The sequence below is a fragment of the Cupressus sempervirens genome, chromosome 4, assembly GCF_028749045.1.
Source record: "Cupressus sempervirens isolate cs-2001-9-10 chromosome 4, ASM2874904v1, whole genome shotgun sequence".
NCBI lineage: Eukaryota > Viridiplantae > Streptophyta > Pinopsida > Cupressales > Cupressaceae > Cupressus > Cupressus sempervirens.
Window position 1 is genome coordinate 724,573,528 of NC_143121.1, and position 14,016 is coordinate 724,587,543.

A 14,016-nucleotide genomic window follows, 5' to 3' on the forward strand; every position below is an offset into this window, starting at 1 on the left:
ATCACATTTGGAATTCAAAGATAAGATTTAGGAGTGGTGGAATATAAGAATAGATGGTACTGCAATGTACAGACTTACCTAGAAACTAGATAATATTCGAAGAAATGTCAGAGCATGGGCTAAAAGTTCATTTGGGGATCTTTTTAAAGATAAAGGAGAAGTAGAGGAAAAGTTTAAAAAAACTCTAAGAGGTTATTGCAGAAGGGAATAACTCGGAGGAGAATATTCAAGAAGAGGAAAAACTTAGAAGGAGGTGGAAAGAGATCCTCCAAAAGGGGGAAATTTTCTAGAAACAAAGATCTAGAATTCAATGGTTGGAGGAAGGGGACAAAAATACTACCTTCTTTCACAGATCTGCTTCTAACCACAAAAGAAGAAACACTATCTCAAAACTATGTGAAGAAGGGGGAAGGGTATTGAAAGAGTAGGAGGAAATGGGGAGACTAGTGGTAGATCACTTCAGTAAGGTGCTTAAGGAAGATAACTTTGCTGGGAACCAGGTGATCAAGAGAAGTCTAATTAATTCAATCTCAAGGAGTATAAGAGAAGAGGAAAATGATCAGATCCTTGGTAAGATCTCGGAAGAGGAAGTGAAAAAGGAAGTGTTCTCAATGAAAGCTTTTAAGGCCCCGAGCCCCGATGGTTTCCCACCTGCTTTCTTTCAGCATTTCTGGGAGGTGATCAAATTAGAAGTAATTTGGGTGACTAGGGATTTTTTCAGAACTGGAAAACTACTACGGAGCATAAATAAGACCTTTATTGCCCTAGTTCCTAAAAATTCCAATCCTCTAAATTTGAATGATTTTAGACCTATAAGTCTATGTAATACTATCTACAAGGTCTTTGCCAAGGTTTTAGTGAATAGATTAAAGCCTTTCTTGGAAAAAATTATTGGTAGTCCTCAGAAGGGGTTTGTGCCAGGAAGGCAGATCCTTCATGCGGCTATTACAACCCATGAGGTTATCCATTCAATGGAAAAGAGCAGGCAATCTGGAATGGCATTCAAGTTAGACATTTCCAAAGCTTATGATAAGGTCAAGTGGTACTTCCTTTAGGATGTACTAGAAAGAATTGGATTTAACAATAGGATTATAAACCTAATCATGTTGCTGGTGAGCTCAGTGCAGTACTCTATCCCACTAAATGGGTCCCCATGGGGTAACATAATGGTAGGAAAAGGCTTAAGAAAGGGCGACCCACTCTCACCTCACCTATTTATCATGGTAGAAAAAGTCTTGGGAAGTTCATTCTATGAATTAGTTGATTCAAGTTGCATTAAAGGTGTGAAACTAGACACTAATGTTGAAGCTGAGGTTATACAGCAATTTGTGGATGATACCTTCCTATTTGGAGAATCTTCAATCATGGAGGCTGAATCCTAGAAAATGATTTTACATAATTATGAAGAAAGCTCAAGTCAATGAGTGAACTACCATAAAAGCAAGATTTATTTCTTTAACACTGATTCTTCACTTCAAAGAAGGATTAGGAAAATCTTGGATTGCCAATCCGCTTGCCTCCCAGACACTTATTTAGGCCTCCACCTCACTACTAAGGAGGTTTCTAATGAATTTTGGAATAAGATAGTGGAGAGAATTCAAAAGAAGCTTGCAGGGTGGAAAGGGAAGATATTAAGCAATGCCAAAAAACTTAAACTGATTGCTGCTGCTCTTCAAGGAATCCCTATATATTTCTCATTCATATTTAAGATTAATCTTAATATGGCTGAGAAAATTGAGAGAATTCAAAGGAATTTCCTGTGGTCAAGGACTGAAGAGAAAAATAAATTGAATCTGGTCAACTGGGAGGAGGTGTGCAAACCAAAAACTAAGGGGGGGCTTGGGATTAGAAGAATGAAAGACCTTAATAAAGCTCTCCTCACAAAAATTGGATGGAGACTAGTAGAAGGAAACATGGGGTGGGGAAACATTGTGAAAGCTAAATATTTGTCTAATACCTCCTTTCAGTGGAACCTATATAATAATGACCTCCCGGGTGGTTCAAAGATCTGGCAAAACATTGTTAGAAATAGAGGGCTACTAAGAGAAGGATTGAGGTGGATTATGGGCAATGGATTCAATATAAGATTTTGGGAAGATAGGTGGATGGATGGGAAACCGCTGGCCTTAAGTAAATACAGTGGTTTAATGGAACTCCTTAAGGAGGACATAGGGGTTAGAGTAGGAGACTACATTGATCAGGGGAGGAGATGGAAGAAGCTATTTAAGGAGGACTATCTGCGAGAGATAGGTATTCTTATAAAGGAACTGGAAGAACTAATAAAGGAACAGAGACTCCCATTATTGTCACAAGAAGATATCATGGCTTGGGATTTAACTCTGAATGGGAACTTCATTGTCAAATCTGCTTATACCCTAATGTTCGATAAGGAACTATGCCCAACTACGTGGAGTAAGGTATGGATCAGTAACCTTATACCTAAGATTAATTTCTTTTGGTGGACGGTTCAACATGGAAAAATCTTAACAATTGATAATTTGAAAAAAAGGGGATTCTACATAACAAACCATTGCTACCTTTGTGAACAAAAGGAAGAAAGTATTTACCACCTTTTCATTGAATATCAGTTTGTGATTGACGTCTGGACTAAGGTTTCAGAAAGATTGGGGGTGGCTTGGGTCATGAAAGATAACTTGGGACAATTTGTGGATAATTGGGATTGCCCATTCCAACATCCAAGACTAATCCTTTTATGGAAGTTTATCCCACCATATGTATGCTGGCACATATGGAAAGAAAGGAATAATAGGATATCCAGGGGAGAAAATAGGATGGTTGAAGTGGTTTTTGGAGTGATGAACAAATGGTTGAAGGAAAATCTAAAGTTAGCTAAATACAAGATGCCAAAGGAGGAACCCAGAAGACTTGAAGGCATTATGGCTAAGAATTGGGGTTGTCAAGAGGACTTCATCCTTTTTGATAACTTCGCTAGGAGGAGGAGACAATAGACAATATGGAGACCACCTACCATCACACAGTATAAACTAAATTTTGACAGAGCTGCAAAAGGAGGACAAGGAGCAGCTGGAGGTGTGCTAAGAGATAGGAATGGTGATGTACTATTTGTTTATGCAGCCCAAGTGGGGATTGGTAGCAATAATGTGGCAGAAGCTACGGCATTATTATGGGGTCTTCAACTCTCTAGGGAAAGAAACATTTTAGAGTTAACTATAGAAGGGGACTCCAAACTTGTGATCGATTGGGTAAAGGGGGAGGCAAAATTGGGATGGAAGATAAGAAATATCATCTTGGATATTAAAAATATATTGGAGGAAATGAGAATGGTCCACCTATAGCATATCTATTGGGAGGGCAATCAAGTGGTAGACGCTACGGCTGCCACGGGGTTTAACGTTAGGGCAATCACGTGCTGGGAAAATTTAGTTGATATCAACAAAAATCTAAGGATGTTGATATCCAAGGAAAAGGCAACAAATATCAAAATGGTGATCACTAAATTTAAAACTAAGGCCAAATTTGGCAAGATGGAGAACTTTTTCGCTAAATTTAACTTTAGTGTTTTGGAAATAAGAGACAGACGTGGCCGTACAAATGACAAGTGGAGTAATTACAAATTAAGGAGATTGTCTTTTCGTAATTATGGAAACTCAAGGCAAGCTTCGAATCGCTCTCCAAATGGAAGTATGATAGATATTATGGATTGGGATGTTAGAAATCAACGGGGTGAGAAAATTAGGTTTTTTAATACCCACGAATCTCATAATAAGATGTTATGGGATTCTGGAGCTCATCATACATGGGTTTGTAATTTTGATCCCTATTCCCCCAAAGGATTTAAGCAAGAGAGCAGCCACAGAGAATTTGAAAGTGATAAAGTTCTGATGCGTATTTCTGAGGAAGAGAGGTAGGATAGTGGAGGAATTGAAATGGGAGGTGATCTGAATCGATTGGAGCCAACGAGATTAAAGAACTTCAAGGACAAGATGGCGACCTAGTATCTTCTGAAAGAAGGGGGTTTTTTGCCCTATATGTTGTCCATGGTTGGGCACGATGAAAATTGTGTGTTACAATTTGTGAATAATTGGGATGATAGGAAGGTTACAATCAATGGCATTACTTTTCAAGTCATAGAGGAGGTAATTGCCATGGCAATAGGACTCACAATGAAGGGTAAAAAATGGAAGAAAGTCACTAAAGTCTCGGATGAGACTAGCATGAAAAACTTATTTGCAGAGAATGAGGAGCTAATTTTCTACAAAGGAGGGTTTAAAAGGGATAAGTTACCTGAGCCCTAAGATGATGTGTGTCTGGTCCTGATGAAGTATCTCACTCTGGAATGCAGGTTTGGAGTGTGCTATTACTATCATTTTCCTTTGTTGAATCACTTTAGAAATAGGGATTTCATTTCCATTTCATTTTTCCTTCTACATTCACTTAAGGATATGATTAAGGATATTAAGGAAAAAAAGAGTAAAGGCTTAAACTTCACTATTATTCATCAGGGGTTAATTTTTCGTCTATATCAGTTCCACTTAGCTTTGTGTCCCCCCAGAGAGGTTGTTGTAGAAAACCCCCTCCATAGTCAGATTCCGCCCCCCGCCCCGCCCCCCCCCCCCCAAGCTCCAATACAGGAACGAAAATCCATACTCATAGGCCATCTCCTAGCAAGGATACTAAAAAAAAGAAAAAACTTGACACGGCCCTAGAACAAAAGGGAAACAAGAAATTTAAAGTTGATAAGGTGGTTGAGGTTGTTGGAGAGGATTCTGGTGAAGATATTGGGGGAAAAGCAAGAAGAAGGTCTGGTAGGTTAGCTCAGTCCCAGGCTAGGGGTAAGTAGAAGTCCATCAAATACCATGTTGAGAAAATTGAAGAAGATAGCTCAAGCAATAACAATAATAGAAGGGAGGAGGAAATTATTTCCAACTCTAAAAAGGATGATGGTAATCAGGAAGGGGGAAAAAGTTTCAATTCTAGGAACATTTTGATGGATGACACTCAAGCTCAAATGTCGAATGACAAAGAAAGGAATGCTTAGACAACCCATGTTTTAGCCAGCTTCTCACTTAAACCTTTTACTTTTTGTGATGAGATGAGAAAAAAGGATAATTCCCCAACTACCATTTCTTCCCCTGTTAAGGAAAATTTGAAGATTTTCTCTAACCCACGGGTGATGCAAGATAAACCACAGGGACAAAAAATGAAGGAGATTGCTACTAAGAAGGTCGAGGAGCATAAAGAGGAGACTGTGACGGTGGAGGAGCATTACATGACTTGGAGGAAAGGGTCAAAGCTTTGGAGGAGGGGGTTTTCACCTTCTCCAAGTTTGGACTTAAAGTTGCTCATGCTGCTACAACTACCCTCAAATTGCTGGCATAGGAGAAGGAGGAAGCTGGCTTGGATATGGAGGATAACAAATTACTCTTTAAGTTTCTTGCCGATGACTGGGCCTAGATTCTTCTTCATGCAAGAGGAAAAGGGAAAAAAGAAATCTAAGTCTTTTTTTAATTTTGTTTAGTTATGAGGTCCAAGGATCCAAATACTTTTATTTACTGTTACGGCAGTTATGGTTTTGCTGGTTATCAGTTGTATTTAAGTTTTTATAAGGCCTGGGTGCCTTGTTGGACTTTGGTTAGTTGCTAAGGTTCCTTTCTGGTTCTAGCTCTCTAGTTTTTGGTTTTTGTTTCTGACTGCTGGTACTCCTATTCTATTTGTCTATTTTTGTTACTGGTCGGTAATGTGCTGGTTACCAGCCTTTTGACTGTTAAGGGCCGACCCCCTTGTTTTTGGTCGCTTTTAATTTCAAAAACAAAAAAGTGTGGCAAAATCTCCAATATTTTGTATGAACTATAATATTTGACCTGGAGTTGCAAATGTCACATACCATTTTCATAGTATCAAGTATTTCCATAAATTTGACCCTATTAAAGAGAAAATGATTTGGAAAGAGGATAACCATTACTAAGAAAGGATAGAATAAAATGATTAATGATAGAAGGGGATAATCGTAAGCATAAAGCATGAGAATGAATCATTCTCATTGAGTGAGGCATACAAGTAAATCAAACACTAATTCTTAGCAATAATTTTTAAAAGATAAGGAAAATATTGGGGGTTTAATGGGTAATTAGGGAATCATTGAAAAACTCATCAGTCCCTAAATTAGCAAGGTGATGAACCAATAAATTACTTTCTCGATAAGTATGTAGAATATAAAATTTAGGGATTGAATCTAATAGAGACCAAACCTAATGCAAAATATATTGAATTGACCAATTGTGCACATTTTGTTTAATACATGCATTAACAATGATGGTTGAGTAGTGCCTTCAACTTATAATTTGGATATAGATAGTGACTTTTTAACTTCCAGCCCATAGATAAAAGCTAATGCCTCATCTTTATTATTAGCACCCTAGGAGAGAGGAGAAGACTTAGTTGTAATCACATTTCCTTTGAAGTCTCTAATGACAAGTCCAAAGTCATATTTCCTTGGGTTTCCCATAGAATCTCCATCAAAATTAAGCTTATAATACCCCATACAAAGGAGATTCCATTTCATTTGTGCTCAAATTAAATGAACCTTGGATGGGCATGATGGAATAGGGAGATGTGGGAAAATAAATCCCTTCCACTGCTGACTAATACAATTATCCCAAGGAGTAAATATGTATGTTGACCCTTATATTTACTCATAGTAGCATTAGCTACTTCTACAATTTCTCTTTCTAGGCTTTCCAAGACTAGGGAGATTGGAGATGGGGCATGCCTAAAGATCCTTTTATTTCATTCCCACAAAATAGCCCATATTAAAGAAGAAAGAATGTACTTTCAAATACATGAAAATATTGGATCTGTATACAAGATTGGTCATGATTCAAATAAATCCCATAAATAATTAGTTAGAGGAATAGAAAGATTGAGTTTATTCAGAACAAATTGCTAATATTCTTGTGCAAAAGTACAATTTAAGAGAAGGCGATCTGTCATTTCCATGACTTGTTGATAAAACAAACAATTAAAATAATTAACAATGTTTAGTCTTTGGAGTCTATCACTAGTCAAAATCTTGTGCTTCAATGCAAGCCATGAAAAGCAACCTTCTTTATGTAAGATTGCATTGTTCTAGCATAACTTGAAAGCATGATGTTTGATCTAATTATTCTGATTACATTGAAGAGATAAATAATATTATATTATAGATTATCTACCATGAGGTAATCTAATGTATTAGACATGAAGACAACCCTTTCAACAAGTAATTGTAAGAAAGTGGTAGCCTTATTTTGGGGAATGAGAAGGATTGAAGGGTCTTTCCAGATGACATGATTTGTAAACTTAGAGATAGCTAAAACATAATTGCAAAAGGATGTACCCCAAGCTTGGATTATTATGGTTGAGATATCCCTCAAAGAATCAACCAAAATAAGTGGGGGAAGCCATTCCAAGAATCAAACAAAAAATATCCTTTCCCCATTATGCACTTCCCATAAAATGAAGGAGGAAATGAGTTCCTAAGAGATCATCATAAAATAGCACAATTGACTCTTCCTCACTCTACTATAGGATCTCTCTTTCGAAGGGAAATCTATGTTTAAAAGTATTTAAAATGAATTTAAATCTTAGATAAATTTATATTTTTTTAATATTTGATGTCATTTTTAGAAATATCAAAATGGTTTAGTCAATGCAAAGCATAATTCTTATAAATTATCAATTTGACTTAAGCATATTTAAGTATAATTAATCAATAATAAATTAAATTTAAAAAATAAAATATAAAATTGCATGTTAAGATTTATTTATTGTACTCTAAAACTTAATTCACAATCATAAAATCAATACATGGACAAGATCAAGCCTCCAAGTTTCCAAACAAAAAAGATCATAAGTGCATCTATTTTTCAATGCAAAATGTATGTATTAAAAAACTAGGGTTTCAATTTTCTTTTTACATAATTATTTAGAGAGATTCATGTATTATGTTTTTCAAAGATGTTAAAAGCTAAAAGAAAATATAAAAAAGGAATTATGGTCTATTGGTAATGGATGTTTTTTGGGGTTATTGACTAGATCTTAAAGATCAACAATGAAGAAATTTTGGAGCCCTGTATACCTTTGTAGATGTGATACCCCCAAATTTGAGGAACTAGGCACCTATAAATAATGATTGCAACAATGTATTGAGGATAGACGAGTCCTCATCCCTAATATTTCACATGGATGCAATATTGTTATTGTCCATCAAACTAGGATCTGATTTTTGAAATAATTTAAGTGTTGAATTAGAAGACATGACATTTGTGTGCCTCATTGAATTATTGAGTCATAAATACTTTCCTTTTGTTGTAGAAAAGAAGGGCATATAATGAAACACCCTAGTAGACCCTGAAATTTGTTTTCTTAAAATTAATATAATTTTAAGATTTATCAACCAAAATTAATTAAGGAAATAAAAATGATGATATTTTACAATTTTATAAGAGATATTTTGTATAACATGCAAAGTAGCAACTCTTTTTCTAAATCGCAGAAATTATTATTGAGCAGTTGCAAAGTTGCAAAATTTTGGAGTTTTGCAAGGCATGACTAGACTAGTTGGTAAAAGATAAAAATAAATAATAATATCAACTCAGAGTTCTTGATGTATAGGATATTAATTATTAGTAGCTTAAGGAAATAGCCTGAACTCATGAATGTGAAATTAATAAGAAAATAAACATGACTGACTATTAAAGAAGCTCATATGTTTCATGTGAAGTAGTTTCTAGAGTTCAAAAGGATCTCAAAGAGCAAGCAATCTACTATGAGGAGATTTTTGCAATTTAGAAAAATAATAAATTCAATTCTCTACCCTACATTGAGTTTTATTTTCTAAAGATCAAAATGCTAGTTAAAATGGAAGTTAGTTCTAAAAAAAATAAGGAAGAAAATGTGGAGAAAGTTATTCAAAAAATGGTCCTAGATATATTTCTTGGGTCTTCCTCTATCAATATTTTTGAAAGAGTTAAAAAAAAATTTAAAAATATCAACTCATAGTTTTGTATGTATGGGATATTAATTAGGAGGAATATTCTAATTGATGGCTTAAGGGAAATTGTGTTCAGTAGCTAGTCTAAACTCATGAATGTGAAATTAATAAGAAAATAAGCATGAATAACTATTAAAGAAGCTCATATGTTTCATGTGAAGTGGCATCTAGAGTTGAAAAGGATCTCAAAGAGAAAGAAATCTACTATGAGGAGATTTCTTTAAATTAGAAAAATAGTAACTTCAATTCTCTACCCTACGATGAGTTTTCATTTCTAAAGGTCAAAATGCTAGTTAAAATGGAAGTTGGTTCTACAAAAACTAATTAAGGAAGAAAATGTGAAGGAATTTATTTAGAAAATGCTCCTAGATATATATTTTTTGGGTCTTCTTCTACTAGCACTTTGGGGGTTTTCAATGATGAATTAAGGGGATGTAGATATATCAGTCTTCTAATTTATGTTAGATCCTTGTTTTTGTATTTGTATGCTAATAAGGATGAATAGGAGCCTACAAATAATATATGGAGGTTATGTTTGGGAAACATCATTACATCTAATGTGTCTATATACATTGAGCTCATGATAATCCTAGAACAACACTATGAACTATCGACTAGAACCATAAGAAAAGAAGAAGGGGTTCCCTTGCTAGTTATTACCAAATTGTTCATCGATTAATGCTCTAACTTAAGCACCCAAAAAGTCACTAAAATTGATAGGATGAAATTAAAGGAAGAGTATGAGAGGGTAATAAAGTTTTCTAGATTCAAGTAAATTGCACATTTTTTTACCAAAGCCCATAAATACCTATGCATGATGCTAGTCAAGCATATGGGCACTCATCCGATTAAATCCTTCATGGTTTTCTTTAAGAATACCTATTATTCTTTGTCTTCATTTTTTTTGTGAAATGAGAAACAAGAGATTCCATTAGACCACATGTATATGTGCATGAGGAGTCAAATCAACCTCATAATTACCTAGAGTTTAACTTCACAAATGAGATTGAGAGGTAATTTCATGTATAGTTATTCCAATGGAAGACCTCAAAAACTTTTAAAAACTATTGTTTTCTCTACACTTTAATTCTCTTTCAAAATGTTATCAATTTTAAAGATTCCTTGAAACTATCTACTTTTAATGAAGGAGGAAACACATCACCTATTCAAATGTGGTGTAAGGCTTGGTATGTGCATGGTAAAAATGATAATTATAGGATATTCATGGATGTGTTTGTGGCATGGATCACAATGTTACTTGATGGGGGTATTACTAAAATGCCTTAACAAATAAAAATGATCCTAAGACCTAAAGATCTTATTTGTTATAAAAGAGATGTGAATTTAACCCTAGAGATTTGATCTATAAGGAAGATTACATAGTGATCAGACTCTATGGGTGTAGACAAACACCCCATAGACTCCCATAGTTTGAATTTGACAAGGTAGGTTTCTTGGGATTTGTTTGGTAGTTAGTTTGGATAGAAAAAGATATAGCTCAACCAAGAAGGAAAGAATACATAATCCCTCACTCCATGTAAAGTTTAATGGTTTCATGGTGGGCTACTCTATGCTACAAGAAGTCCAAGAGTATATTTTCAACAATTTTTTGTTTATCAATGATAAAGCTAGACAATATGATCCTGAGGGGCATATTAATTCTTTCATCAAAAGGTCTACTCATCATTTTAATATGGAGGATGATATTATCCAAAATTGTGATGATGCCTCATAGATTATTTTGAGGGTAAATAAATTAAGTATCCTTTCCAAAATAGAAAACCAAACGTTGAGAAAAGGTCGCCATTGCTTCTATAAAGATGAAGAATTTTTGGCAATCAAGATCGAAAAATGTGTTTTATATTTTGACAAATTGTGCGAGGAACATATGAAGCAAGAAAAGAAAATGCATTGAACAACCTCAGCCACCACTACCAAAAAAGAAGAGAAGAATAATATTAAATGAATATGAATGAGATTTCTTTATTCCTGTGCCACAATTAGATGTACCTGAAGCAAGTAGTACCCCTTTGGTTTCCTATGAGTATTTAACATAATCAAGGAGGATAAGAAGATTTTTATCACATTTTAAGAAGTTTGAAGGAAAAATTAGTGACAAAAGCAACATCATCTCATAGTCTTCCAAGAAAAGGAACATGCATGTACTATGAAAAAACTATGGAAAATGATGAGCCAATAGACACTAAGGATGAAAGAGAGGCAATTTCTCTAAGATTAATTGAGGAAAAGAATCTCACATAGAGGTTTTCTTGATTAGATATAAAATGAAAGACTTTTATGAAAGGAAAAATTAAATATTAGAGAGTTTATGTATCACAGCATGCAATAATTGGACAATGACTAGTTGTTGAATTACACTTGGATCCCATTTATTTCATTGAGGAAGAAGCAAGGGAAATTTTATAGGAAATTAATATGTTAATTATTCCAAGATTATCATTGAAGGAATTTTTTTAACTTGATCAAGTGAAAAAAAAGAGTGATACAGGAACATCTTGGGTTGCTTCTCTATCTTACTCAGTAGTGGTGTGCTCAATTATGCTTGTGAGCCTATTTGATGCCTTAATTTTTGTTTGGCTTGGTGGATGTGCTCTTATATTCATTTCTCAAGTGGGATTCTTTGTTCACCAAGTTTCTTATTCTATATTCATCAAGTGGCTCGGTGAATTGTTCTTGTTGTTTAGTGTAGTCTTTCACCTAGTAGTCTGTCTAGTTCTTCTTCGAGTTTCAACTCTAGTATTTAATTTTTGTTACTTATTAATTAAATTGGATTGATCATTGGGATACATGTAGACCATTATGTGGTCAGCCCTCTTCATGGTTATATAGAATATTTTGTAAGCCATTTTGGAAAGTATAAAGAGGGAGTCTTGCTCTACATTAGGAGAAATCAATCAAGTAAAAATTTAAGGGGTGTAGTTCAAGAGTTAGAAATTAGAAAGAAGATGAAATATATCATATGTTGGATGTATTATAATGTATATCTAAATTTGTATTGGTCATAACCCAAAAGGCCTCATACACAGGCATGTATGGTGAAAATCTAATGAATTAATAAAAGATCTTGTTCTCTCTCCTTGCTAGCATTCTCTCTTGTCAATTGCTTCCATTTTGTGATCTCTACAAGGTTTTTTTTTTTTTTTCGGGTGAGTCCTTACATCAAGTGGCCTCAAAGAACAAGTTGTTCATGGATTTTTATTGTGTACAAACCTAAGTTAATTCATTATAGTGTGGAATATCTGATATCTTACCTATAACTTGTAGGGGGTCATGATTTTGCAAGATTGTCAAAATGGTCTTAGGTAGAGGAAATGATGATAAATATATTGTAGATATGTTGAGATAAATTGCAGCAAGATTAAATTATTTTGAAACAAAACAAAGGAGAGGAGTATATCTTGATGATGTGAGTGATGATGAAGGAGATCTTAGAGAATTGGACCCTAATCCTAAACCTGAGGTGGAATTTGATGAGGAAAGACTATTGCAAGTTTTTTCTAGGGAACATTCTGAGCCTTTTGTTGAAATTACAAGATATGATGGAAGATTGGACCCCAATACTTTGTTGGATTGTGTCTTTGAGATGGAAACGAGTTTGATGAGGCAAGACTATTGCAATTTTTTCCTAGGGAACATTCTAAGCCTTTTGTTTAAATTATAAGATATGATGGAATATTGGACCTCAATGCTTTGTTGGATTGTTTCTTTGAGATGGAAATAATTTTTTGAATTTGAAAGCACTCCTAGAAATAGGAAGGTGAATATAATTGTTACTATGTTGAAAGGTCATGAACCACTTTGATGGGAGCATTTGCAAACTATTAGACATAGAAGAGGGAAAGAGAAAATTAGAACCTAGTTGAAGATGATGAGAAAATTAAAGAAGTTCCTCTTTGTTGACTAGCAAGTGAACATCTTAAGGAAAATATAAAATCTGAGCAAAAGGATATGACTATGGAGGAGTATACTAAGGAATTCTACAAATTGGATATTAGATCTAGACATATTGATAACGAGGTTGAGAAATTTGTGAGATATCTGAATGATTTGAGAACTAAAATTCAAGATGAGATCAATCTTGTGAAATTGGATAGTGTAAAAGAAGAATATCAATATGCCTTGGAAGTTGAGGAGATCTTGAAAAAGAAGCATGAACAAAGAAATAGAGGTCATGGTGGAATATTTCAAAGAGGTAGAATTAGATCTTTTGGTGATAATTCCATATTTAGGAATACTACACAACACAATGGTAAAACTAAGTGGAAATGTGAAGATAATGGCAAGACTAAGTGGAAAAGTGGTAGTACTTACTAAGGAATAAGTATTTCTTACCAAGGTGTTTATGGAAGAGGAGCATTTCATGGAATCTTATTTTAAATATGGTGAATAGGGACATAAAGATTTTGAGTGTAATAATTATAGAAAGACAACAAAATGTTTTAGTTCTAGGAGAATTTGTAAGTCCACTGAGTTGACTCGAGGCTAGAGAAAATTTGATGGTCAATAGAACTTTGTGTAATGAGAGGATTGATGAGAAACCTATCCTAAGCAAGTATTTTTTCAAAACTATATGCAAGATGGTAGGAAAATGTTACAAGTTGATCATTGACAGTGGAATTTTAAAAAAATTGCACCAGAAGATTTGGTCACAAAGTTGTAATTATAGAAGTTGAGACATCCTAAACTCAATCATGCATCATGGATCAAGGATGAGCATATGTTACTAATAAGTGAAAAATGTGTAGTGAAATTCAATACTTGTAACTACTTTGATGGAGTATTGTGTGATATATAATGCTTATGGACTATTGTGATATTCTATTGGGTAGACCTCTGCAATATGATAAACATGTTGTGCATGATGGTAGATCATATCAATAAAATCTTTTGGATAAATGGACAAACAAAATTATTTTATCCCTTGATTAATAGTCCATATGAGATGAATTATACTATTGTGTGAGTTTGTATGGTTAGTGGTG